A 26,335-nucleotide genomic window follows, 5' to 3' on the forward strand; every position below is an offset into this window, starting at 1 on the left:
AGGAGACGACCTTACAGGGCCTGGACTAAATCTAGCTAGAACCCTCACAAACCACAACTTAGAACCATCCCTTCAAGAAATGAGGCTTTACTTTCTCTGTGGCGCCTGGCTACACTTAATCCTCCCCAGGCACTGGAGGGGAACATGCACCATAGTGGCAGTGGTCTGTGACCTATTATTTTTAAACTCCATTGACATAGCAGTATCATCTGGTGAAATCCCCAATCTGGCCTTTTTTCTGGAAAGTGCATTTTCCAGTGCACATCAAACAAGGAGATCACTTATCTCTATGCCATCATATGGAGATTTAACAGACAGAGGGTACTAAAGAGGACAGGCCCATGACAATCCTATATTAGAAAAACCATTTATAGGGAATTCTATAGGCAGAGGCCTATTCTAATTTGCCAGTATTCCTCTTCTTGAATTTGATCAGTACTTAATCTCTCTATTATGATGTAACGAGGGTGGAAGGCAACAGTAGGAGCCATAGAAACCCAACAACAATCCATAAATTGTCTAACCTCTGTGGAAATGCAAAATAAGTGAGCTCTTGATGTCCTTACAGTCAAGGTAGGGGGTGGCTGTGCACCCTTAAATGAGACATGCTGCTTCTGGATCAACACTTCCAGTCAGGTAGAAGTAAACTTACAGCTGCTTAAGGACAAAATTAGAATTATTAGCAGATTGAGAGAAAAGGCTGTCTCTGGATCCAGTTGGCTACAATCTCTTCTTAACTATTCCAGTCTTATATTTGGACCTGCTTAGCTCCTTTGTTAAGACCTCTTTTCCTTGTTTGTCTTGTATTAATGTTTGGGCCTTTCATGCCAATGCTATAACCCAGATTATTTCTTCTCACCTAGAGGCTATCAAGCTCTAAATGGTGATGCAAATGTAACCATGTATGAATTCACTTTTCTTCTGAGGATGCTTAGACTGGGCCTGGTAGGAACCCTAGCTGCCATTCCCCACACAGTCCCCCACTCTAACAGGAAACAGCCAGAAGGATCATTGCCTCACTTCCATAACAGCAGTTAGGATCTCCATTCCTGAAGGGACAATGCGAGAGGAGGAAGAAACTGGTCACGTAGGCAGTTAGAGTGGGTCCTTGGTAAAACTCCTTTAAACAAAGAACATCCTAAAAAATCAAACTGCAGGCCCAAATAAGAAAGAGCTTGCATCCTTGAATGGAAACACCTACTTTGTAAACCCACATGAACTAATTCCACTTCTTTTGTGGACACATTTCTCTCTCCTTGGCATGTCTTAATCTCTTTTCACCTATTTTACATATTCCTACACTTGTAGAATTGGCCGTGGGGCAAGTCTTCATTTACATAGAGTTAATCATCACTTCAGCCCCTGATTGTTCCCCAGCCAAGGTCCCAGGCCAAGCTTTCACCTCTGCCTCCAATTGGCTCTTTACACAGTCATACCTCTTTCTGAGTGGTACTTTCTCCAAGATGGTCTGCAGACCAGCTAGCACACTCTTTCCCTTCCAAGTCCATAAAAACCCCAGACTCAGCTTCATAGCTGGCAACACTTTTTTGGGGCCACTCTCTTTGCTGACAGCTTTTCTGTCACTTAGTAAATCTGACTTTGCCTTACTCACTCTCTGTTGTCCATGCACCTTATTTTTCTTGGTTGTGGGAAAAGAATCCAAAGCTCACCTCCAAGGGAAAATGACATGGGGAAGTAAAAGAGCTGTAAGACTCTCACCCACTCTTTAACAATAGGATTGAAACAACTGCAACAATAATAGGAGAATTTATGTCAATAAATTAAAATCAAATGTGAAAATAAGAAGATATTTCTCCCTAGCATTTCACTGAAGCTCATTAAGATATTAATAAGAGCCCCACCACTGCCCCCCATAAGGGGGATGCACGGTGAGGTCTGGTTTGCAGTCATGGAACCTAGGGGCACCACCTGGGTTGGGAGGCAGCATAGAGGTGGCGAAGGTTAACAGAATACTTAAGTGCTGCGGTGACTCAGAGCAGAGAAGTAATCTGAGTGGCATGGAGTGAATCAGGGAAGGTTTCCTGAAAGAGTACCCATGCTGGATGCTCTTCTCAATCAGATCTGGATACTAAGCCTGTGAGCCAAAATTTATACAGAAAGATCAAAATGGTTTCAATGCCAGAATACTGTGAAGGCAAGAATGTCCGCCTCATAGGAGCTACTAGTTTTCTAGGGAAAGTGCTTCTGGAAAAGTTGCTGATATCTTATCCTAAGGTGAAATCAGTATATGTTTTGGTGAGGCAGAAATCTGGACAGACACCACAAGAGCGAGTGGAAGAAGTCCTCAGTGGCAGTCTGTTTGACAGATTGAGAAATGAAAATCGAGATTTTAGAGTTAAAATTACAGCAATCAACAGTGAACTCACCCAACCTAAACTGGCTCTCAGTGAAGAAGATAAAGAGGTGATCACAGATTCTACCAATATTATATTCCACTGTGCAGCTACAGTAAGGTTTAATAAAAATTTAAGAGATGCTGTTCAGTTCAATGTGATTGCAATGGGACAGTTTCATTTGCACAACAAATAAAGAATCTGGAAGTGTTCATGCATGTATCAACAGCATATGCCTACTGTAATCAAAAGCATATTGATGAAGTAGTCTATCCACCACCTGTGAATCTCAAGAAGCTGATTGATTCTTTAGAGTGGATGGATTGTGGCCTAGTAAATGATATCATGACAAAGTTGATAGGAGACAGACCTAACACATACATATACACAAAAGCATTGGCAGAATATGTTGTACAACAAGAAGGAACAAAGCTAAACGTGGAGATTGTAAGGCCATCTATTGTTGGTGCCAGTTGGAAAGAACATTTTCCAGGATGGATTGATAACTTTAATGGACCAAGTGGTCTCTTTATTGTGGCAGGGAAAGGAATTCTTTGAACAATGCATGTCTCCAATAATGCGCTTGCAGATCTTGTTCCTTAGATGCAGTTGTGAACAAGAGTCTTGTGGCAGCCTGGTATTCCGGAGTTAATAGATCAAGAAACCTCATGGCATATAATTGTACAACAGATAGCACTAATCCTTTCCACTGGGTGAAGCTGAATACCACGTAATTTCCACTTTCAAGAGGAATCCTCTGGAGCAGGCCTCCAAATGGCCCAATGTACATCTAACTTCCAGTCACCTTTTATATCATTACTGGATTGCTGTAAGTCATAAGGCCCCAGCATTCCTCTATGATATCTACCTCACGATGACTGGAAGAAGCCCAGGGATGATGAAAACAATAACTCATCTTCACAAAGCTATGATGTTCCTTGAGTACTTCACAAGTAATTCTTGGATTTGGAATACTGAAAATGTCAATATGTTAATGAATCAACTAAACCCTGAAGATAAAAGACTTTCAATATTGATGTACAGCAGTTACACTGGGCAGAATATATAGAGAACTACTGCATGGGAACTAAGAAGTACATATTGAATAAATAAACGTCTGGCCTCCCTGCAGCCAGAAAACATCTGAACAAGTTGCAGGATATACCTTATGATTTTAATACTATCCTTGTGATCCTCACCTGGCACATTTTTATTGCAAGATCACAAAAGGCAAGAAACATCTGATACTTTGTGATTAGACTGTGTTACAAGTTTCTGTCATAGTTTCAAGCATCCAGCACTATGAGATACTGAAGACCAAAAATTCAGCGTTAGAACATCTATGCATATGGTGGTCTAAATGCACAAAAGGTAAAATATACTTAAGTCATTTCACCTTTTGTCAAGATATTAAACCATCTTAGATTGGAGTGTAAAGTAAATTATGGTACATTTTATGTAACATTTTAATGTTTATGCTCATAAACCCTAGTGAACACACTGTGTTATGCCAGCTCTAATCTACAATAGCTAACCAAAACATGACTTAATATTTTGAGCCCTGGAAGAAAGGGGTGGGATGAAGGCAAGAGTAGGGAAACAGGAACACTGACCAGTGTAACTGCAATTCTGGAGCATAATTAAAACATGCCTTAACATATAGTGAATTTCTAATTCTAATGTTCAGTGCAATGGAAGACATTTATTTGGACAGTAATACTAGTTAAGTTGGTAGATATTTGATTCTTCAGTGTTTTATTTTTTTCATTAGTTGAAGTGGGTTTTAATTTTGTAATTTTGTTAAAATTATAACCCACCTATTTTCATGTCATCCTGTAAGTTAAATGATATCAAACATGAAAGACATGTTCTCATTTTTCTTTTCTGATTAAATGTCTGATGCATATCATTTTTCTATAAGCAATCAGCTGTTTTTAAAATCAGAATGCTATATTATTCTAATGAGCATACTGGATCTAAACAGGTTTGAGAATCCATGTTACAACATATGCTATGTGTTTTTTGATGGAAAGTGAAAACAAATTCAGTAAAACTGTTACTATCAAAAAGAATAGAAATACAGTTTTCTTGCCCACATTATGATCAAACAAAAATCCTGTGAGATTGTGTTTATGTTTTGAAGCAGGAGGATTTCTTGAGACTTTGTTGGAAGTGAGAGTATTCACCATACTTGCGTTCTCCTCCCCATATAAATTTTATTCATAGGACTTTAAAAAGGCATGTGCTATCTTTCTGACGAAAACTGAAAGTCCATTATGGAAGAATGTATTTGCAGGTAGTAATAACATTAAGAAAATGTTCTCATGTGTAAACGTGTACTAATTTTGACCTTGAAAGATGAATTCCTTCAAGAAAAATAAAATCATGCTTAAGATAATGCGTAAGAAATTAAATAAAAGCCTTTATTTACATACCACATAAAGTAGCAAACTGTTGAATGAGTTTGAAGATATTTATTTTTTATGCATGTGGTTTTAGCTTTAGAAAGAAACGCATTATAGAAACAAGTGATAGCAAGAAAATTGATGTATATTTTAAGGATACATTAAAATTCCCTTTTAATCATAATAGTAAACTCTACTTACTGTTTTAAGATACATTTGGTTTAGCAGCTTATTCATCATAACACTTCTAATTAAGTTGACCAAGTTGTACTGTATTAAATAACCAAAAATGTATTTGGAGTATGTTTAAAGAGAGCAGTTCACAATACAAAAAGTTACATGGAACTTTATATCTTAAATTTGTCAATTTAAATGCAATGTATAAGAAGTCTATTTTGCTACTGTGAAAAAAATTAAATGTAAAGGAAATCACCTACTTTCATGCAGGTGTATAATCTTGTAAAGGAAAAATGCTTCCATGCTGAAGCCAGACTTTCTGTAGTAAAACTCTTAAATATTATTTTAAAAGAAATATGTGTGTGTGTATATATATATATATATTCTTTGGAATGACACTAAAGTCTCTGGCCTTGGACCTACCTTATATGAAGGTATAAGATACCATGACAATGTCTGAAAATTGAATAAATAATGATGCCTTCGGTTTAAAGTGGCCAACATAATATATATCGAGTACTCCATCTCTCCAAATGTATTTCCATAATGTGTTGAAAATATGCTAATATTTGTATGATTTTTATATTTCTGCCAAATAGACTTAGAATCAGGTGAATTGTCTTTGTGTCTTGCAAAAGAGTTGGGGACAACTTGGGCAGGCCTATGAAGTGCATAGGGAGTGTATGTCTTCTGAAACTTTTTTTTTTTTTTTTTGAGACGGAGTCTCGTTCTTTCACCCAGAGGAGTGCAGTGGCACAATCTCGGCTCACTGCAAGCTCCGCCTCCCGGGATCACGCCATTCTCCTGCCTCAGCCTCCGTAGTAGCTGGGACTACAGGCGCCCGCCACCGCTCCCGGCTAATTTTTTGTATTTTTAGTAGAGACGGGGGATGGTCTCGATCTCCTGACCTCGTGATCCGCCCGCCACGGCCTCCCAAAGTACTGGGATTACAGGCGTGAACCACTGCGCCCGGCCTGAAATGTTTTATTGTTCTTGTAATCTAACTTAAATGTTAACTGGGAGGGTGCTGAGGCCACTGCATTAATTCTGTGTGTTTAGAATTCTGTTGTCAAAAGTAAACTAATGAAGAAATTAGTTTGTCTTTCTGGAATTTAAAGTTCTAAAATTAGTATAAAGAGTATATAGATCGTTAATCCCCACCAACTAGACTTTGAACTTAAGTCAAACTTAAACATTTGAGAAATCATTTGTGTCATTTACTAGACATGATTTTTAGTTCTGTTTGATTATGTTTTCTACACAAACTCATTATTTAACAAGATAGCCTACTAAATTAAATGTTTCTTATTTCATTTAACTCATTTGATTAAAATGCATTCTAAAACATTTGGAGTTTTTCCCCCTATTCACCCTTAATCCTGGCATATGCATTTGTAAACTGTGATGATATTGGTACTATATTTAAATTTGATTTGGCAACATTAACATGTCCTAAAACTCAGTGCAAAGAAGCATGGCAGTACGTTCTTTGACTTAAGGAGTGCATAAAATAATCATTTTTGAACCTGCATAATAAAGCTTGAAAGCAGGGAAAAGAATTTCCTTTTCCCCCTTTTTTGTGCTGTCTGTAGGAATTCATTTGGAATTTCTTTTATGCTTTTTGTTTGTTTGTTTTAAATGTAAATTGATAATCTTTTATAAGAAGTAAATAGAAGTATTATTGGGTGTCTGATTGCAAAGCAAAAAGTAATAAATGAATCCCTATATTTCCATTACAGTATTTATTGTACTTTTATGTTCTGAAAATTATCCATGAAACAATATGGATAAGATTACAGGAAGCAGTCCTTACTTAAACTTCTTGTCTGTTTGGGGTGTACTCGTTAAGTCTTATATCCTAATTTTGTTTAATTCTGAGTTGCTTACAGGGCATTTTAGGGGAAGCATACAGGCAGGATGAACACTTTGTGTTAAAGTGTTATTTTTATGTATTACCTGGAATGAGGAAGGTTTTCTTCTGTTTTCTAAAAACAGTAACCAAGAAACCTCCAGGGTGTCATTAGGTTCCAGCTGTTCTCCTCCACATTGAATGATATCCTGTTAATTTATAGGTACCTTTGTAGTAATTCATATGTCTGTTAAGTATAAGAGATAATTCATTAGTAATAGAAATTAACTGAACCCTTTTGGAGCGGGGGAGAGTATCAGGCAGGGGTCGGGTAAGTGTAAATGGCCTTCTGAGCATGCTCTTCCAGGCTCACTGCCAGCCCTGACTTGAAACCATTAGCACTGACTTGCTCTGTTTAGAGAAAAACTTTCCAACCTTTTGCATGAGAAACAAGAAAAAGGAATATATGCCACATAACTGGATTACAGAAATGAGTTAATTAATAGTCTGTCTGATAAAAGAGATACGAAATATTTTCTTATGGAATTAATATTTTTGGTCTTGAAGCATTTTCTTGTGGTAGAATGTTTTTGTCTTTTTTCCTGGTGGTACCCTCTTAGCATATATCTTTGTTACCCTTAAGATCCTAAACAAATCATCTTTGTCAGTTAAGCATGGTTGTGCAAAAATTGTTAAATAATTCCTTTGATTTGTCTTTATTAAATAAAAAAATGGGTAATCAGGAAAGCAAGTATTACAATAATTAATATAATTGCTGTTATTTAAATATAGTATTTTAGAGGCCATTTTCTTTACAAAACTATCCAAACAGCATAACATGAAAAAACGGAGCATTAACATAACGTTTTTCAATAAATTTATTACACCTTTGCCCAAGAAGTTTAAAAAAAATAATAATAACTGGTAAATAGTGTAAAGTAATGATATAGAAGTTTAGAAGAAATTATTTAGGCAGATAGTGAGGGTAAGGAAATTACTCTTGGTAAGGTTTTCCTTTTAATGAAAAGCGGCCCCCAAATCATTTTATTTTCTAAGAGCAGCCAGTAAAATCGAGCTGCAGACGTAGACAAGCAAGCTGAAGGTTTGCTTGGGCGAATGCCGGCAGCGGTGCCAATAGGAAAAGGCTACCTGGGAAGAGGCATATTCAAAATGGTGGCTCCATCTTCCCTTTTCTTTGTCAGTCACGTGTACAGTAAGATGCCGACAACATGGTGCCAACCAACTGGAAAGTCATTTTGCATAATAAGATTATTCAAGATTAGTATGTCACGCCTGGTCCAACCAATCTGTGGGCCTTATGTAAATCAGAATCCGCCTCCTCAAGCCTACCTATAAAATCTGGTGCAGTCCACAGTGGGCTAGATTTCCCTTTGGTGCGCCCCTCTGTCTTCTGAGGGAGAGCTGTTCTCCTTTCTCTTTCTTTTGCCTATTAAACCTCCGCTCCTAAACTCACTCCTTGTGTGTGTCCATTTCCTTTATCTTTTTAGCGCGAGATGAATAACTCCAAGTATTTACTCTCCATAAAGGGCATCCTCACTTGCAAAAATATTTCCTAATTGTATCAAGATAAGGATGTAATCATCACTTCAGTGCATGCCTCGGACTACAAAACATATTTTTAAGTGCTACATTTATTTATAGTGCAGTCTTTCTCTAACATATTAAACGTATTCAATAACCTATATTTAATTTTAAGGGAATGTGTATTACTTTAATGTGCAATTCCTATAAAAGGATAAATTAGATACAGAAGGAGCACCAATTTACACCTGTCCTTAAATCTATAACTCTTTGAAATAAAGTGTCAAATCGATTTTAGGTAGCACGAATGTATAAACTTCAAAATTGGGTTTCACATGCTGGTTTGGTAAATGTAAAATGTATGGTAAACACGTGTTTTAGATTATGAAAGACTAGAACATCATGCCATCTACACACAAGTAAATACTTGTAAGCATTTCTAAAGTGATGATAGCCTACTACACAAAACAAACATTAGTAGAAAGATAATTTTGTGCAACAATAGGCTTCATTGCAGATCTTGAGTTTGCATTTTCAGTTTAAAATATGTTTTGTTAAAGTCCTAATTATAATTTATCTGGAAGTTGTAATGAATTATGATTTAGTCGTCCAAATGTCTTTCAGTGTATGTATGCAGGGTAGTGGAAAGTATATAAATCCAGAAGTAGTATAATTAAAAAGATAATGCCTACAATCATAATATATGAATATTTACAGGAATTTTCTTCACTGAAACTGATACATGAAAAATATATGTAAACTTATTTTTATTGGCTTTCTTACATTACAAAAAACTACCCAATAAGTGTTAGTTATTACTTTTAGGGCAACATTTATTTTTAATTGCACATATTTTCATCACAATCAACAGAAAAGTGAACTGATAAAGATGAAGAATACACACAGAAAAAAATAAATACATAATTCCTTAGAGTAATTTTATTTTCTCTTATTGGAGTTCACTCAGTGACAAAAATATTTTATTCCTTTTAACTAATAGGCATCATAACAGTTATTGCAACATATTTTCCTTTTTGTGTTGCCAGTAAGTATATTTTTGTTCATTTTGTTTGGGAAGCACCAAGAAAATATGTAATAATTTATCATAAAATATTTTAAATAAAGAAGTTATTTCTATAAAGAACACATGCAGAAAGTAAGCTGATAATTTTTGGTTGAATACCAAGATGAGTAAAAATGTACAATATTGTGTATATTCTGTCATTAATTTCCAATTGCTCTGTAAGTATGAAAATAATGTCTAAGTTGCCGTAATTGCTCAAGAATTATAGAACTTTCAATTACATATTTGTCATATGAAAATAAATGTACATGTGAGGAAAGATCTGAAGAATGTACCAAAATGTATGAGATGCAGAGAAATATACTGTTGTTTCCATAGTAACAGCATGTTCAGCCAGTTGGAGCACCATAGTAACTACAAGAGGAAAAAATATGGAGGACATAAAAAATATAAATTTACAAAATTAAAAGATTCATTTTGGTAAAGTTGGCACCTGACTATAAAAATCCACTTTTTTCTAATTCTGCTTAGGATCAGGACTCTCCTAGGCTTTACAGAGTTTGGTTTTCTATTGTTCCACATTTTATGAAGACCATTGTCATTTTTGAAATATGCTAGGATGGTTTCTATAAAGGTGTGGTAATGATTAAATAAAATGAGACAATTTATGATAAAGTGTTCTGTAAATTGTAAAGAGCTACACAAATTCATCATTTTAATTTTTTCAAATTTTGACAATAAAACTTTGACCCTTCTTTTGTTAGTTCCTAATTTATAATAAGTCTTTGCATAAAAATAAGTTATTTAGTTTATTGAATTTTGAACCAGAAGCTGATGTCTTTAAATTTTTTTCTAAATATTTAATTTTAGATTTCCTTTTAACAGTAGAAAAACTAAAAATTAATACGTAGTTTACATGAAGAATGTAATGGAGGCAGGAAAAATGAGGCTATGTGAGATCAGTCTTCTTAGGATAACAAAAATTTAACTGAATCTCATGGTCCAATGCCATATAGATAATTTCTTAGTTTTTTTCCTGGCAGAGCTGATGTAATGAAGCAGGCTTGAGATTAGCTATTTCTTCACATGATGATTAAATTTAAAGAGAGTAACATTTTAAACATTGCTTTATGTTTTTAGTTTAGAATTAAAAAAAAAAAAACAGTTGAATCTTCAGTATTTAATTATAACTTTTCTACCACAATTTGAAAAGCACTGAAAATTTTATGTGAGTCTTAGCTACACAGTTGAATGCTACTTTGATCTATAGTCATTTTTCTCTGCATGTTGATGTCAAGACATCTAGGTCAACTTTCTCAACACAACAGAAAAAAATGTATTAAAACTATTTATTTATTTTTTATACGTAATTACTTATAACATGGTAGTATAGTATAGTAGTTAAGCATCTAGCGTCTGACATGCCCTGCCTGGCTTCCAATCATAGCTCAGATATTTATCATTTGTAAGATGGGGTGAATTATTTGTGCCCTCTGCCTCATTTTACCATCTGCAATTTTGAAATTATCATTTGTAATTGGAGTAATTATTCCTGGTAATTTGAAGATAGAATGAGTAAAAGTGTGCAAAATAATTAGAACAATGTCTAGCATAATAAAATACCCAATAAGTGTTAATTATTATTTTTAGCACAGCACTTAATTTTAACTGAAAACATTTTCATTATAATTAATAGAAAAATTCACTGCTGAAGATGAATAATACACACAGAAAAACAAATATGTTATTCTTTAGAATAATTTTATTTTTTCTTATTACAAGAAAGAAACGATTACGTCTCAGACTTGTCTATAACGTGTCACACGCGTAATATCTATTCCAGCCAATTGTGCACTTTTAATGTTAAAGAAATTTTTGAGCGCAGATCTTCATTTGATTCTCAGAGTATTTTTTCATAGTTCCTTATTTTTACCTTATTTTCCTGTATTTTAACGTCTATTATTTCCTCATGAGTAAAGTACATTGCAATTCTTAGAATATTGTTATCCAAGGTAAAGACTATATGTTTCCTTTTTGATACTTTGAGAGATTACTAATTTTTAAGTAGAAAGTTTGACATTTCCCAGATGCATTATCATGAAACTTTTCTACACTTGAGTTTATTGGCCTTATGCAAATTATTAATTCATGTAATAAATAGCAGACACTGGTAACAGTTGAATAATAAAGTAAAAACAGAATGATGATAAATAGTAAATTATTTTATGTCTCATAAACCTGGGTTCTAATTTTGGCTTCCGTCAATGATTAGTCATATTAATAGGGCCAATCATCTGAAAATCTTTATCAATATAACTGTGATTAAATAAACAGAAACTTTAGAATACATGTTAAATAATGGTTTTAAAGTTGATAATATATAAATGAAAAAACACATTAATAAATAAGTAGAATTAAAAGCAAAATTAATAGTAGATACTTATGATTTTATAGAGCTTTGAATGCCTTTTGCTAAGCAGTTATATCAATTCCTTGAAGCTAAAAAAGTCAACAACCTATTATTAAAACCTCAAAGAGTGCATTATCATCTTGTAATGGCCAGAAATAAATTAATAATCCATATTTTTAAAATATGTATTGAGACTTCATCCTCATTTTATGCATGGATGCCATGGTGATGCGAAAGATTTTATTTTGCAAACTAACTAATCACCGAGGCCAGGGAAATGGAATTCTTTGGCTTCTAGGTCCGAGGAATCAGGCTCGCTTACTGCTTTTGCTATAATAGAAAGAAATAGCTTAAGACCCTTCTCCAATCCATTAAAAAATGGGTTTTCTATGGGAAACTGAGGTTCTGCTATCACAAATAGAGAAAGTGGTGTTGGTTGATTAAGAAAATATATATCCAGTACCTATGGAAAATTTTGGATAAGGTAACTAATTTAAAATAACATTTTTTAAAAAGTTACTTTTTATCTATCATACTTAGGTGCCTGAGTACATGGTGGCAGGTTAATTGCTGCTTCCATTTGCCTTGAAATTGCCCCAAACATCTTAAAATTAAAGGAAAAACGTGTGAATTACTTCTCTTCTAAATATTGCATCAAGTTTTAGCACACAGGCACTTCCCCACCTCACTGTCCTGTTGCTATTGACAATTAATTAAACAGTAATTATAACTACTACTGCTTTTGCAGCTGCTCTTAGGAAATTCTAGCTAATGTTCTGATTCATCTATCTATTGGTAGATCAATTGATTGATTAGTTTCCTAATAACAGCCCAATGAGAAAGAAACTGTCATTATTCCCAGGTGAGTGAAAGGAGACACGAAGAAGGCAGGCAATATCAGTCTGAAATTGCACAACTGGTAAGTGTTGGTGTGACACACTGCAGTCTGCAACACCAACCTCCAAGCTATTCTGCCTACTTCAGTTACAGAGGTTGGGAGTTGGGAGGTGAGAACAGTAATTTGTTATAGAATTGGTTTGCCAAGATATTTGGGGAGAAGTATACAATGATATGTTCACAAAACATTTTTATCACAATGTGCTCTATTTGTCAAAACACTACAGAGAGGAGATGAATTCAGAAAAAGAATTCACCACTTGCAATAGACAAATAAAAGAATCCAACTTTTTTGAACTTTAAGTGTTGGAAGAGGCATCTTTCTTATTCCCAACTATTTAAAACCAAAACTGAGAAAAACTTTGATCAATAAAAGCAGATTGAAGCCCATCTTTGTGTGGAGAATCAAATTAAAAGGATGATCAATATACTTGCTATCCAAAAGCTTTAAGATGCCTCATAGTAAAAGTCCATCTAAGTGTGTGGAATGAAGTGTATTCTTTCAATTGGACAAAATTGCTCAGTGAAAAGAGGACAAAGTTATGGCTATATCACAATTCTTGACAAGTTTAAAGTACTCTCAATTAATTTTAGAGATGGCAAAATGATTAGATTAAATTGGCAGTTCGAGGAAGGAGGAGATCCAGCATTCAGACAGGCAATCTGCCCAACATGCATTCTAGTGAAGTTTCAAAAGTAAAACACATACTAACGTTATGCATGCTACCATAAAAAGAATGAAGGTTGTATTACACCTAATTTCACATCAACAACATAATTTGGCAAAAGAGAATAAAATAATAGTTTCAGAATTCTAAGCAAAAGAAATTCTGGATCTAAAATTTGGTATTCCATCAAATGTCCACCAAGAAAAGAAATATTTTCAGATATACTAAGACTCAGAAATTTTACTTCTTCAGAATGTTGCTTAATGAAAAAGTCAAAAGAGAATGCATTCTGGAAGAGAAAAGAATGAATCAAGAAGAAGAAAATTTGCCTTCCAAAATGCATTCTACTTCAGAGTATAAAGAATAAAAGCACTATGATAAAAGCTGTGCACCTCTCCTAGAAAATGACTGTTTAAACAAAAGTTCACAAGGTTCTGAGAATAATTACTCTGTAAATCAGTAAATTTTCTGAAGCCCAATTAGGAATCTGGATAGTAGTAGGAATGAGAAATAAGCAAATTATTCTTCTGTCAACATGAAAAAATAAACACAATTAATAAATCTCACTGGTCTGAGAATCTATAAAAGATAATTCAGATAAAAAAGAAAGCATAGACATGATATAATTTTGACTTATTCTTATAATTTAGAAAATGCTGTCAATCTGATAGTAATGCTTTTAATATTTAACTGCTAAGCCTACTTTTGGTGATAAATCATTTTGCCTCTTTTTAAATAGGTCTAGTCCTCTAAATACATTTATATAATTAAGGCTTTGTAAATGCTGTTATCAGTTTTCAATTATTTAAACAAATCTTGAAACAAATTGTAAGTTACTATTGTATTTACAGAACAAACTTTTCTTATGTAAACCTTAGCAATAGAAAAGGGAAGGGATAGCTTAAGGAAGTTTGAAGGTAAATAAGAAATCAGTCAATTGAGGATCTTAAGTTGATCTTAGTTAACAGATCAATAAATACAAGATACATTATTTAAAATTAGTAATTAAGCAAAAGTATATAGAAAACAAAGTCAATCTGTCAACCAAAAATTCTAAAGCATGAAGGAGATGTCAAATTATCTGTATAATATAGTGATTTGATCATATTTTGTAAGAAAATGACTAAAAATTTAAAAAAATTAAAGAAGAATATAGTAAGCAAGTTTGACTTTGGGATAATATATTAGTTTTCTAAGACTACCACCAAAAGTATCACAAATCAGGGTTTTCCATAATCTCCTTCTCAGGTTCAATAATTCTATAATTTTCTATAACAGTTTATAGAACTCAGGAAACACTTTACTCAACAAGTTTATTACAAAGAATATTATAAAAGATACGAATGTACAGCCAGACGAAGATGTACATGGAACAGAGTCCAGAAGGGTCCTAATACAGTCACTTCTGTCCCTGTGGAGTTGGAGTACACCACCTTCCTGGCATGTGGATGTGTTTACTAACCCAGAGGCTCTCCAAATCCGATAGGTTAGGAATTTGTATAGAGGCTTCATTCATGTGAGCATGATGGATTTACTCAATCTCTAACCCCACTTCCCTCGCTAGAGGATGTGGGGGTAGGAATAAATGTTTTTAGCTGCTAATAATGGCTTGGTCTTTCTCGTGACCTGCCCCCACCCTGAAGCTGTCTGGGAGCCCATCAAGAGTTGCCTCATAAAAATGAAAATGTTCCTGTCACCCAATAAATTTCAAAGAACTTAGAAGATCTGGGTAAGATGCTTCTATCACTGCCATCACTCAGGAAATTATAAGAGTTTTAGGAATACTGTATAAGCAACCAGGTGCAGAGATCAAATATGCATATCTTATTGTGTCACTTACCTGTAATTTTTCTAGCAGATCTTTCTAGCCCAGTCATATCCTTGATGTTCTCTTCCCAAAATTCTTTGGTATTATTTTGCAATATAAATAATCTGGTAATTTTCCAAGTCTTCAAATTCTGGTTCATTTTTGCCTAACAGTTCTTCCATTTATCTCTCTCCTCACTCAGGTTGCTATAAGCAACAAGGAGAAACCAATAAACACCATCAATACTTTGTTTAGAAATCTCCTTAGCTAATTATTCAAGTTTACCACTTAAAAGTTCTATTTTGCACAAAACCCTCATACACAACTCAGCCAAGTTCTTTGCCACTTCATAACCAGAATCACTGTTCAACCAGTTCCCAATATCACATCTTCATTTCTGTCTGAGACCTCACCACAAGCATCTTTAACATTCATATATCTACTGATATTCCATTCATGATTATATATGCATTCTCTCTGAAAATAAAAGCTCTCAGCTCTCCTTTTTTCTGTGTACTCACCAGAACTGCCTTTAATGTCCGTATTTCTACAAAATTTCTTCCAGGCAATGTAGGTTTTTTCCCTAATATGCACCTCAGTATTCTTCCAGCCTCAGTTACCCAGTTCCAAAACCACTTCCACATCTTTAAGTATTTGTTACAGGAGTACCTCACTCCTGGTATCAAAACATGTATTTATTTGGTAAAACTGCAATAAGAAAGTACCCCAATTCTGGAAGGTAGCAGTCTGAGATCAAGATGTTGGTAGAGTTACTTTCTATTGAGGCCTCTCTTTCAGCTTGTAGAGACTGTGTATCTCCTTGTCTTCACATGGTTATCATGCTGTACCCATCTGCGTCCTAAATGTCTTTTCTTATAAAGGCACCAGTCATATTGGATATCAGAGCCTACTTTAATGACCTCGTTTTAATTTAAATGAAGTATACCGATTTAAAGATCTTATTTCCAAATACAGTCACATTCTGAGGTTCTGGCTGTTAGGATGTCAACATATAAATTTGGGGAGAACACAATGTAGCCTACAATAGAGGGCTATGCTAGAATTGGGCAGTGATTACCAGATGTCTGTTCCACATCCATTATTTTCTTAGTAACAGAGCCACAATTTTATAACAACAGGCAATATTCCTAGTTAAAGATTACAGTTTTATGGCTCTATTGTAGGTAAGTTTGGCAAAATATTTATTAGAAATGTTACCTGCAAATTCCAATTGCTATTTGGGGATAGCTGTTTCCTTGAAGATGGAAGTCAGTTAAATATATTGTGCCTAAAACATAAAAGTGTCCAATGTCTCAACAGGCAGCTGTCACACTATCCCTGGAGAACTGATAACCTGAGATAGATTTAGTACAATTATTCTGAACATAGCAACTTAAAACAAATGTTCATTTCCTGTTCGCAGGTTGGCTGGTGGACTGTATTTTCACTATTCTGAGCTGGGGGTCAGCTGGACTTCAGACTTTCAAGTGTATTCCAGGTGTCTTCATTCCAGGATCTAAGCTAAAGAATCTACAACTTCCTAGTATGTGTTCTTCTGACTGGGGACGGGAGACACGTATAGAGAGCTGTGGAAAATTTCCATACTTCTTTAAGACTTTTTTGAAAGTAGCATAGTAGAATTTCCACTTATATTTTATTGGCCAAAATAAGTCATATGGTTAAGTCCAAGTGATGAGGCACTGAAAAGTTAGAAACAAAGGAATGCAAAATTCTATTCCGGGGAGGGAGGAAAAGATTCGGAACAATATCCACAAGTAATCCAACATTCCCCAGTAGTCTAACACCCTGCCACATAGATAAAATAAATGTTTATTTTGTTTAAATTCCTATGATTTATTTGTTACTAGTAGCCTGGTACAATTTTAACTTACACCCAGAGCTACAGTCTTTTAAATTTCACTTGTTAACTCTTCTGTGTTAACAAGTTATTTTATGCTGTACATTTTACGTTTCATCATTGTAATATTAATGTAAAAAAGCCTTTCTCAATCCCAAAACAAAATTTGAACTGACTTGTAGATGCCACAAAAGGGAGGTTCAACCAGACAAGAGTTTAGGAGAGTATGTTGATGGAAAGAAGATAGCAACCATAGGACTCAGTTGTAGACGTCCAGAAGATGGTGCAAAACAGTAGCTGCATTTCCGCAGAAGCCCAATGGATGTGGACAACAATGGCACAACAGAGGTAACAGGCTGCCATGAGCTTTGTGAAAACAAATTCATGACACTAATTGACTTCTTTAATATGAGAAGAATCAAGATTTTGCACACTTAAGTTGAGGACAGATTTAAATTAGCCAACCAAATAAATGTATGTAATATAACAATACCCTTTTTGGAAGCCAGGAAAGCAGTATTTTTCACTGGTAGAGATCAAAAAAATTCTCCCTAAGTATTGTATACTTTGTGAGTGTGTGAACATGTGAATGAGTTAAAGAGCAAGTCTTTTGGAATTGTCTTTGTAATTCTGAGTAAAACAGTAGTATCAATATTTCCTTGGGTTAATGTAAGCAGATCTGCCATTAATACTAGGCAAAAAAGGAACTAATTCATGAACTTTCTCATATTTGATATATTATGGTAAATTATGCTGAATGAATTTTAAAAATTAATAATTTTGAAATGTAAATTTAATTTACTTAAAATATATCAGGACTGTATTATAGTTTAAAAGTCATGAAAAATTATGAGATGTTTACCTTTATTGACAAAATTAAAACTATAGAACTTTTGAATCAGCAATCTTAATTTCATACTTCAGTGATAATTCTATGTGAATAGTATTTCCAAAGAGATGAATTAATGTATGTAGCCTATTAAAGTTGCCTTGTGAGAGTGAGATAATTCTATAAATACACAAAAAAGTTTATAATTAAAAATAACCTTTCATAATGTATTGATACTGCATGATTAATAATTGCTTTCTAAATTTATGATGCTTACTATATGTACTTGTATTACATTTCAAATATTAACATAATTTTCTCAACATATATTTTAAACTGTGTTTTATATAAGATACATGCTAGATAGTATAAGTCTCTATATGAAGCTGACACTGTAGAACCTTCTCCTTTTAGGGAATTTCTACTACATTTTTAGACTGCCTTCTGATGTTAATTTAATCTTATTTCAAATAGAATACTTAATTAGTAAAACAAATCCAACTTCTACAGCATGTTTGGATGAAAAAACAATAATGACTACATCCAGAGAAAAAATATCCAATATAGAAAACAACAAGTTTATCTATCTTTCTCTACTTACATTCTTAGCATTCTGTTTTATAATTCCGAGTTCGATCTGTTTCTGTACTCAGAAACGGAATAGTATTTGCCACTCTTCAAAGACAGGACACTGTTTCAGAAATGTGTGTCTTTTTCACATGGTTTTCTCTTTCTGTCTTCCACCTATTAAAACATAGATAGCATTCAATACCTCGGTTAAGTATGATAGTTTATGTGAAGTTTTATATGACCATAAAAAATCATTAAATTTCTTCTTCCTTTGAAGTTTATATATTTGCACATCTCATCTAATTCCTACAATAAACCTACCCCCTTTGGTAGGCATAAACACCTTCCACTTTATTGATAAGAAAACAGAGTTATATAAATCATAGACCTTTATCAAGTCATTGAACAACAACAAAAAAATATGTGTTAAAGTTTGCTTTTATTCAAGCCAGTGTCAATTAAAATTCTAGCTCTTTCTACTATCCTAAACTACAATGTTACTTCTCTCTCTCTCTCTCTCTCTCTGGTGCTTTTATGACAAATGGATTGCCTTCCAGTTCCATGTGGTGTATCATTTTCAGTAACTTATTGATGTGTTTTCTGTGAGAAGAAAACATATTTTGTGATATCTATAGACCCAGCACTCAGCAATTTCCTGACACACAGTAGGTGCCGAATGAATATTTATTAATCTGACCTGGAAAAAGACTATTTATCAAGACGTGGTCCCCTATTTAATCTACGGAAAAGTATCTTTTGCATTTTTGGAAGATTTTCTGGGAAATAAATTGCTTTTGAATGCTCACATTATTCCAGTTTGACATGCTTGGAAAGATTATGAGAAGCCCTGTAACTAATATAACAAAAGTAGGATGACTTAAAGATTCACTGACTTGTAGAGCTTAAGAAAGCATTTGGCAACCTTAACTTAGCTCACTGATAGGAACTAACACTTTTAATAGTTCTGTCAGAATGCCTAGGTACTTCTCTGAGAGATGCTGCAAGAATTTTTATACATCAACAGTAGTAGATATAAATTATTGTTGTTTCCATCATGTCTTAAAATGTGTAACTGATACTGATCTTCAGGGATTGTTATCAGATGATTTCATGGCCATTACCACGTATTCGGGAAATACAAAAAGAACATCTTTAAGTACAGTGGAACACCATAGTGCACGGCATATCAAGTCATTTACACTTTTTGGCAGCTTCCTGGAGTATAGCAATGTCGTTTCCTGCCATTAACAGATGGAGTCTCAATGTGAAAACTGCTACTGTAAAATCCGCAATATGTCAGGTTAAAGATTAAGTGAAAGCAATGTTACAGGGTGCTATCATCTTATATATTAAAATTGTACATAATGTGCCGATTATAAGCTTCATGAATTTACTTATTTAAAAAATAAGATTTATGGCAAAAACTTCAATATAGATAAGGCACATTACGGAAACAAACTTATGTCCCCGATGTGAGTGACAGATGCTATCAAAGCTGTACAACATCATGCTTCTCTGCTTTTCAAATTAAAGATGTACAAAACAAGAGCATTTTTATGGGTTGCTGTTAAGGTTGATGAACCAAGAAGTTGACAGCTTTTAAAATGTTTTAAGTGTGTATAATTGTGTGCATTAACATCAAGAATTTCTCTTCCCGCTTTTTCCGGATAAATGGCTTTGTGTCAAACACATTGTTTCAAATTTCAAAATTTTAAAGGGCAAGTGGCTTGAAATATATGGGGCTAAGACACATATTTTTGTCCTTAAGTTTAAATTCAAATATGTTTGTAATTATGAAAATAATTTGACTGCCAAATTAGACTCAGTTCAGAGATTCTGCCCATTATTTTAATTATTCAATAAATAAACAAAGGAGAAACGGGGTTAGAGTGATTCCTTCCTTCACATATCAGACATAAGCTTTTTGGCCCTGGGCAATGTATGGGGCCTTTAACAGTGGATACAGGTTAGTTACTATATACATGGTAAAACAGCACTACTTTGTATCCCAGACTTTCTAGACTTGGTATAGCTTATGGAATATGCTACCAAAAGCCATACCTCATCAATCCCTATATCCTAGTTTTGCTTTGCCTATGCAATGCCAAACCAAGGGTATCCTGCTAAATGAATTTCCTAAAAATCCCTCTTCATCTAAAATATATTTTGCCTATTTATAGGAGATTGGTCATTAGCAGCTTTGTAAAAAAGAAATAAATTGTGTTATCTGCTTTCATTCCTTTCAGGTAGCACCTTCCATTAGTTAATCAAGAAATAAATTAAAGGCCATGTGTATTACCTTCTTCTCCAACCATCAGCAAATCAGTGATTAATTTTGTATAAATTCTGTGATCAGGTAAAAAAGAAAGCTACTACTTTGATAAGGGATCATAAATGTATGTATTCATCAAACAGAAAAAAGGAAAGAAAAGTTATAGTAAAATTATAGTAAAATTTTAATACCTATATTTAATTAAATTTAAAAGAAATGAAATGGTTCTAGACCACATTAAGTATTTGATAAGCTTGTCAACATGCATGATATAAACATACTTATATAGAGTGATGCCACATTCTTGTAAAATCATTATGATTTTCAGACAACAAAAAAACTGCAATTTATAGAGCAATTCTGGCAATTGAGTCAGACAGTCTGAGGAAATGATTCAAGGGAAAAAATTACCAAGTACCAGACAGGCACTTAATTTGTAGAAGCAATTAAAAAGTTAATCACACCTCATCCTCTCATTCATATTACACAGACCTTGAAAATGTGCAATTTGCATTCCTTATTGAATAATAGTAAAGTGTTTGCATTTACCTTGCCAGTGTACAGAGCTGGCATCGTAGATAAGCAACCGGTGCAGTCACACAAAACCCCAGTATAGAAAGAGTTTAATGCTCTGTGGTTGCCATCTTGAAATTCACAATAATTTTATCAATGAATGTGTGCTTTGTATGTGAAGTCAGATGAGACAATGAAGCATATGCCGGAACTTGGAGTCTCGGCTCATACATGGCTGTTCCACACTGCCTCCCTCCACTCCTGGGTTGGGTTCTTAGCAGCCTATTTCCTGACTTTTGGTGCTCCATGCCCTACCCAGCTCCCTCTTCCATCAGCAGCCTGTGACTCTGCCACTCTCTGCCCCAAATGGAGTGTGGGTGTGGTCTTAGGGGAAGTTGGGACCATCTTGGTGGGGAGCAAGGGAGTATCTGGCAGCACCACCAAACGTTCGTCAGAAAAATAGGTAGGAGCCTCTTGTCCACACCCACACCAGGTACTAATTGTGTTGTATAACACAACGCAATAATCACAGGAAGCAGTTGCCAAGTTGAAGGCTATCCTTCATAATGACAACAAAATTAACGTTGGCTTTATCAAAACCTGAAAGCTTGCTTAAGAGACTCCAAAATTCTAAGACATAGGCCTCAGAGGTGTTATCTAGCTAGTGACAATATCTGTGGAGTCCAGAGGAAGGGCTTAATAGAGATGAGATTCAGGTCAGGGCAAGGGCCATTGCTAGGGGGAAGCTTGTAGGACTAGCAAGTGAACTGGAAGAAGCAAGTCTTTTTTCCCTTTTTGGCTTTCAAGCCTCCATCTAAAGCCACCAAATAGCAAAATATAATGGGGAACCCTCTGTCAAAGGAGGAAGGTGATGTGAGCATTGGGGTGAACAAAAACTTCATCTCTAAACTATCTGTAGCCTCAGTGATCCTACCCACACTTGCATTGATTGCTGTAATGTTTCATTAACTTTTGCTAGTGGAAATGGAAGTGTTAACAGGTTACCTACGAATAGATCGTCACATACCAAAGATATAGGAACAAACTAATTTCTCCGTAATAATTAGGACAAGCTATACTAGCCCATATAGTAACCTTCTTTGCCTTTGGCCAGAGATATACGAGACTAAAATTAATAAGTGTGTCTTTTAACTTCAGATTCAATTTACATCTTATAATTAGTGACATAAATGAGGCTTCAATAATCCACTCCAGGAATGTGGATATATGGCAAATCATTTGAATATCACAAATTTAAGCCCATTGATAAACTCTTTTTTCTGTTAAATAGTATGTACATATTTAAATCTGAATGTTGTGTTAGTTTTCTTCTTTTTTTTGTAAATGGTCTAGATATAAATTTTATCAGATGATGTCTTAACGTTAAAAACATTTTGATTTTTATATTGTTGTATTACTATAGTAGCTACGTATGCCTTCTAACTGTGTATTTCTGTACTAGTCCATTCTTAACACTGCTATAAGAACTAACTAAGACTGGGTAATTTATGAAAAAAAGAAGTTTAACTGACTCACAGTTCCAGGCTTAACAGGAAGCATGACTGGGAGGCCTCAGGAAACTTACAATCATGGCAGAAGGGAAAATAGAAGCAATCACGTCTTACCATGTTGGAGCAGGAGAGAGAGAGAGAAAAGGGGGAAGTGCCACACACTTTTAAACCATCAGATCTCGTGAGAACTCACTCACTATCATGCGCAGAGCAAAGGGGAAATCCACCCCCATGATTCAATCACCTCTCACTAGGCCCCTCCTCCAATTCAACATGAGATTTTGGCAGGGACACAAATCCAAACCATATAAATTTCTTTCTCACTTTTAAATGTGTTGCACTTTTCTGGACCAGAAATAATGAGTATATAGGCCAAAATTAAAGGTTTTGATAACCTTCTGTAGTTCTCACTTCACAGGTGCCTTTTTTGATTAATAAAGTGAGGTACAATGCCTTTAACTGATGGTGCCTTTTGGAGCAGAGTGGGATAGCACATGTTCTTAATTTTGCAATTCATTTTACTTTCTGTAGAAGCCTTAATTTCTACTACCTGCTATTTTTCCCCTTTCTTCCTAGTTCCACTGGACATCTTCTCCTTCCAAGTTGGATCACTCCCAAATGTAAAAGATTGCTACTTCTCAGTCTAGTGTTTTTGTCCTGCATTGTTCCACATGTATGATATTTTTGAGAAAATGTTGAGAGATTTGAAATCAGGCAACTGTCATAATTCTGTAGGAACCCAAGCATTTCAGGTATTTTAAATCACACAAGACAGCATTATTTTTACTATTACTATTTAAGCTTTTATCGTCAGTTGACATTCACTAAGAGTTTTGCACGTAATTGCCTGTTTGGGGGTCATAAGTTTCTTCAAAATTTTCACATTTCTATTTGGAATGGTTTATTTTCTACCTGAAGTAACAGCATTAGTATGACTATTGCAGGTCTATATATGATTAATTTATATTTATTTGTCCAAAAGTGTCTTGGAATTTCACTTTGAGGAATATTTTTATTAATTTTAGATTTCTGGGTTGAAAGATATTTTTTCATCATTTTTGAGATAGCAATTTCAGGCTCTCCTGAGCTCCATTGTTTCATCTGGAATATTACCTCTTAAATTTAGCATTGTTACTTTAAAGTAATATTTCTGTGTAGCCTACATTTAGAATTTTACCTTTTTTAAATGTTTACATACTTCGGTATGACAAGCTTAGATGTGGTTCCCTTTTTATTATTATGACTCAGATTTGTAAAGATTGCTCTATCTCAGGATTGATATTCTTTAATAGTTTGAGAAAACTTCAAACACAAGTTTTGTATTGTTTCAATTCTTATCTTCTAGAATTTCTTCTAGAACTATGTTAGCTTGCAATATATCAGATTTCTTGCTGTTTTTCATGTGTTCTTTATGTTTCTGACATTTTACTGTCTATCTGAATATTGTCTATTGATATCATTTTCAGTTCACAAATCTGTCAAATGACTCATCTGTTAAATTTTTTTATGGATTTTTTAAAAGAGTTATATTTTACAACACTTATGTTTAAATTTAATATTTAATGGATTGCAATTCCTGGTGAAATTCTCTTTTTATTTACTTCTTAAACATATTAATCACAGTTATTTAAATGTCACATTAATAAACTTTAATACCTACTGATATGGTTTGAATCTGTGTCCCCACCCAAATCTCATATTCAATTGTAACCTCAATGTTGGAGGTGGGGCTTGGCGGGAGATTGTTGTATCATGGTGGTGGAAGTTTTATGAATGGTTTAGCACCATCCCTTTGATGTTGTTTTCATAATGAACTTGTCACGAGATCTGGCTATTTAAAAGTGTGTGGTACCTTCACCCTCTCTCGGTCCTGCTCTTGCCATGTAAGATGCCTGCTCCCACTTTGCCTTCAGTCATGAGTGAAAGCTCCCTGAGAAGTTGCCAGAAGCTGATGCTGTCATGCTTCCTGTAAAGCCTGCCGAACCATAAGCTAATTACATTTTTTGTCTTTCTTTTTAAATTACCCAGTCTTACACAGTCTCAGGTGTGTCTTTATAGCAGTGTGAGAACAGACTAAAATACCTACATTATCTCTCATTATTTTTCATTTATTTTCCCTAATGACATCTATTTTTTAACAAAATATTGACAATGCATAATTTTGTAATTTCCATATCTATGGTTTTAATGTTTTAATTAAATATTTTAATTAATATTTTGATATTTATAAAACAAATGTAATTTTAAATTATAAGCTACTGCCAGTACTTATAGATAAAACCAAAGATCTCTCAAGAATTTAGAAGTTAGGACAGAAATTTGCTTTCCTAGTAAGATCTATAATATCAGCAAAATAATGTATTAGTATGATTGCTGGGCCACAGTGTAGTATTAAATACTAATACTTAAGTAACTCTTTTATATGAACCTCGGAGCACAAAATTCAAATTCAAAGCTCTTCAAATCCCACATTCTACACATCTACTTTGGCTCACTCATGATTGGCAAAATTTAGGTTGTAGGGAATATAGTAGCAATGAAACACAAATAGCTTTATCTAATTTTCTTTGATCTCATTAACTAATAAAAAAGAACATTCCCCATAAAAATCTTAATGAATGAAAGGAACATATTTTGTAGTACATTTGGTGAACAATGATGTGATCTGTCAAATATAAATAACTCTCTGCTCAAGATTTCTTAAATCTCTTGTTATTGGTCTCACGACAAAATGCTTTCATTTTCATTGAGTGAATTTATTGGGCTATCCTATTATCTATGTTGAGTTAAAGTCTTTGGTTATTCAATTTTAAAAAGATAAACTATCAAAAGAATTATGCACCTGTCCCCTAAAAAGTCACAACAATAGGACAGAGTTCATATATACCCGAACCCAGTTTGGACTATTCACATCTTACATTAGTATGGTACATTTGCCATAATTATTGAACTAATATTAATATATTATGTTAACTAACATTCATATTTGATTCAGATTTCATTAGTTTTTCCTTGCTATTCTTTTTCTTATTCAGGATTATCCAGAATATCACATTACTTTTATTTATTATGCTCCTGTCAGCTGCGATAGTCTCTCAGACATTTCTTGTTTCTGATGACCTTGACAGTTTTGCGTATTGCCAGTTGAACTGCTTTAAAGAATGTCCCTCCATTGAAAATGGTCTGATGTTTTTCTCATGATTAGACTGGGGTTATGGGTCTGGGCGAGGAAAACCATACAAATAAAGTGCCATTTCATGGTATCATATAAAGGAAACATACTTTCAATGTGAATTAGCACTTCTGTTGTTAACCTTCATCAACTGGCTAAAGTAGTGCTTTTCAGATTTCTTTAGTATAAAGTTACTCTTTCTCCCCACTTTCCCTACTGGACTATTTGAAACAGTCACTATGTGTAGTTCATACTTAAGAGTACAGTGTGGGCCTGCTATAATTGCATATTTCCAACTTCTCTTTTCTGTCTCTTGTGACATTTCATTTATTTGTATGTAAAAAATCATTTAACACATTACTGTTATTAATTTAAAGTTATTTTTTAGATCACCTAGGAATAAGTTAACATAAAATAATATGTTATATTTACTTAATTCTTCTCTGATACTCTTTGTAATCCTTCTCTGATGTTCTT

General features: G+C 34.1%; 1 pseudogene; it reads left to right on the top strand.

Moving 5' to 3' along the window:
- Window positions 1-642: 642 nt before the first annotated feature.
- The window catches only part of LOC100997199, a 44,510-nt pseudogene continuing 18,817 nt past the window's right edge, over window positions 643-26,335 (top strand).

Source organism: Papio anubis, chromosome 15 (assembly GCF_008728515.1).
Source record: "Papio anubis isolate 15944 chromosome 15, Panubis1.0, whole genome shotgun sequence".
NCBI lineage: Eukaryota > Metazoa > Chordata > Mammalia > Primates > Cercopithecidae > Papio > Papio anubis.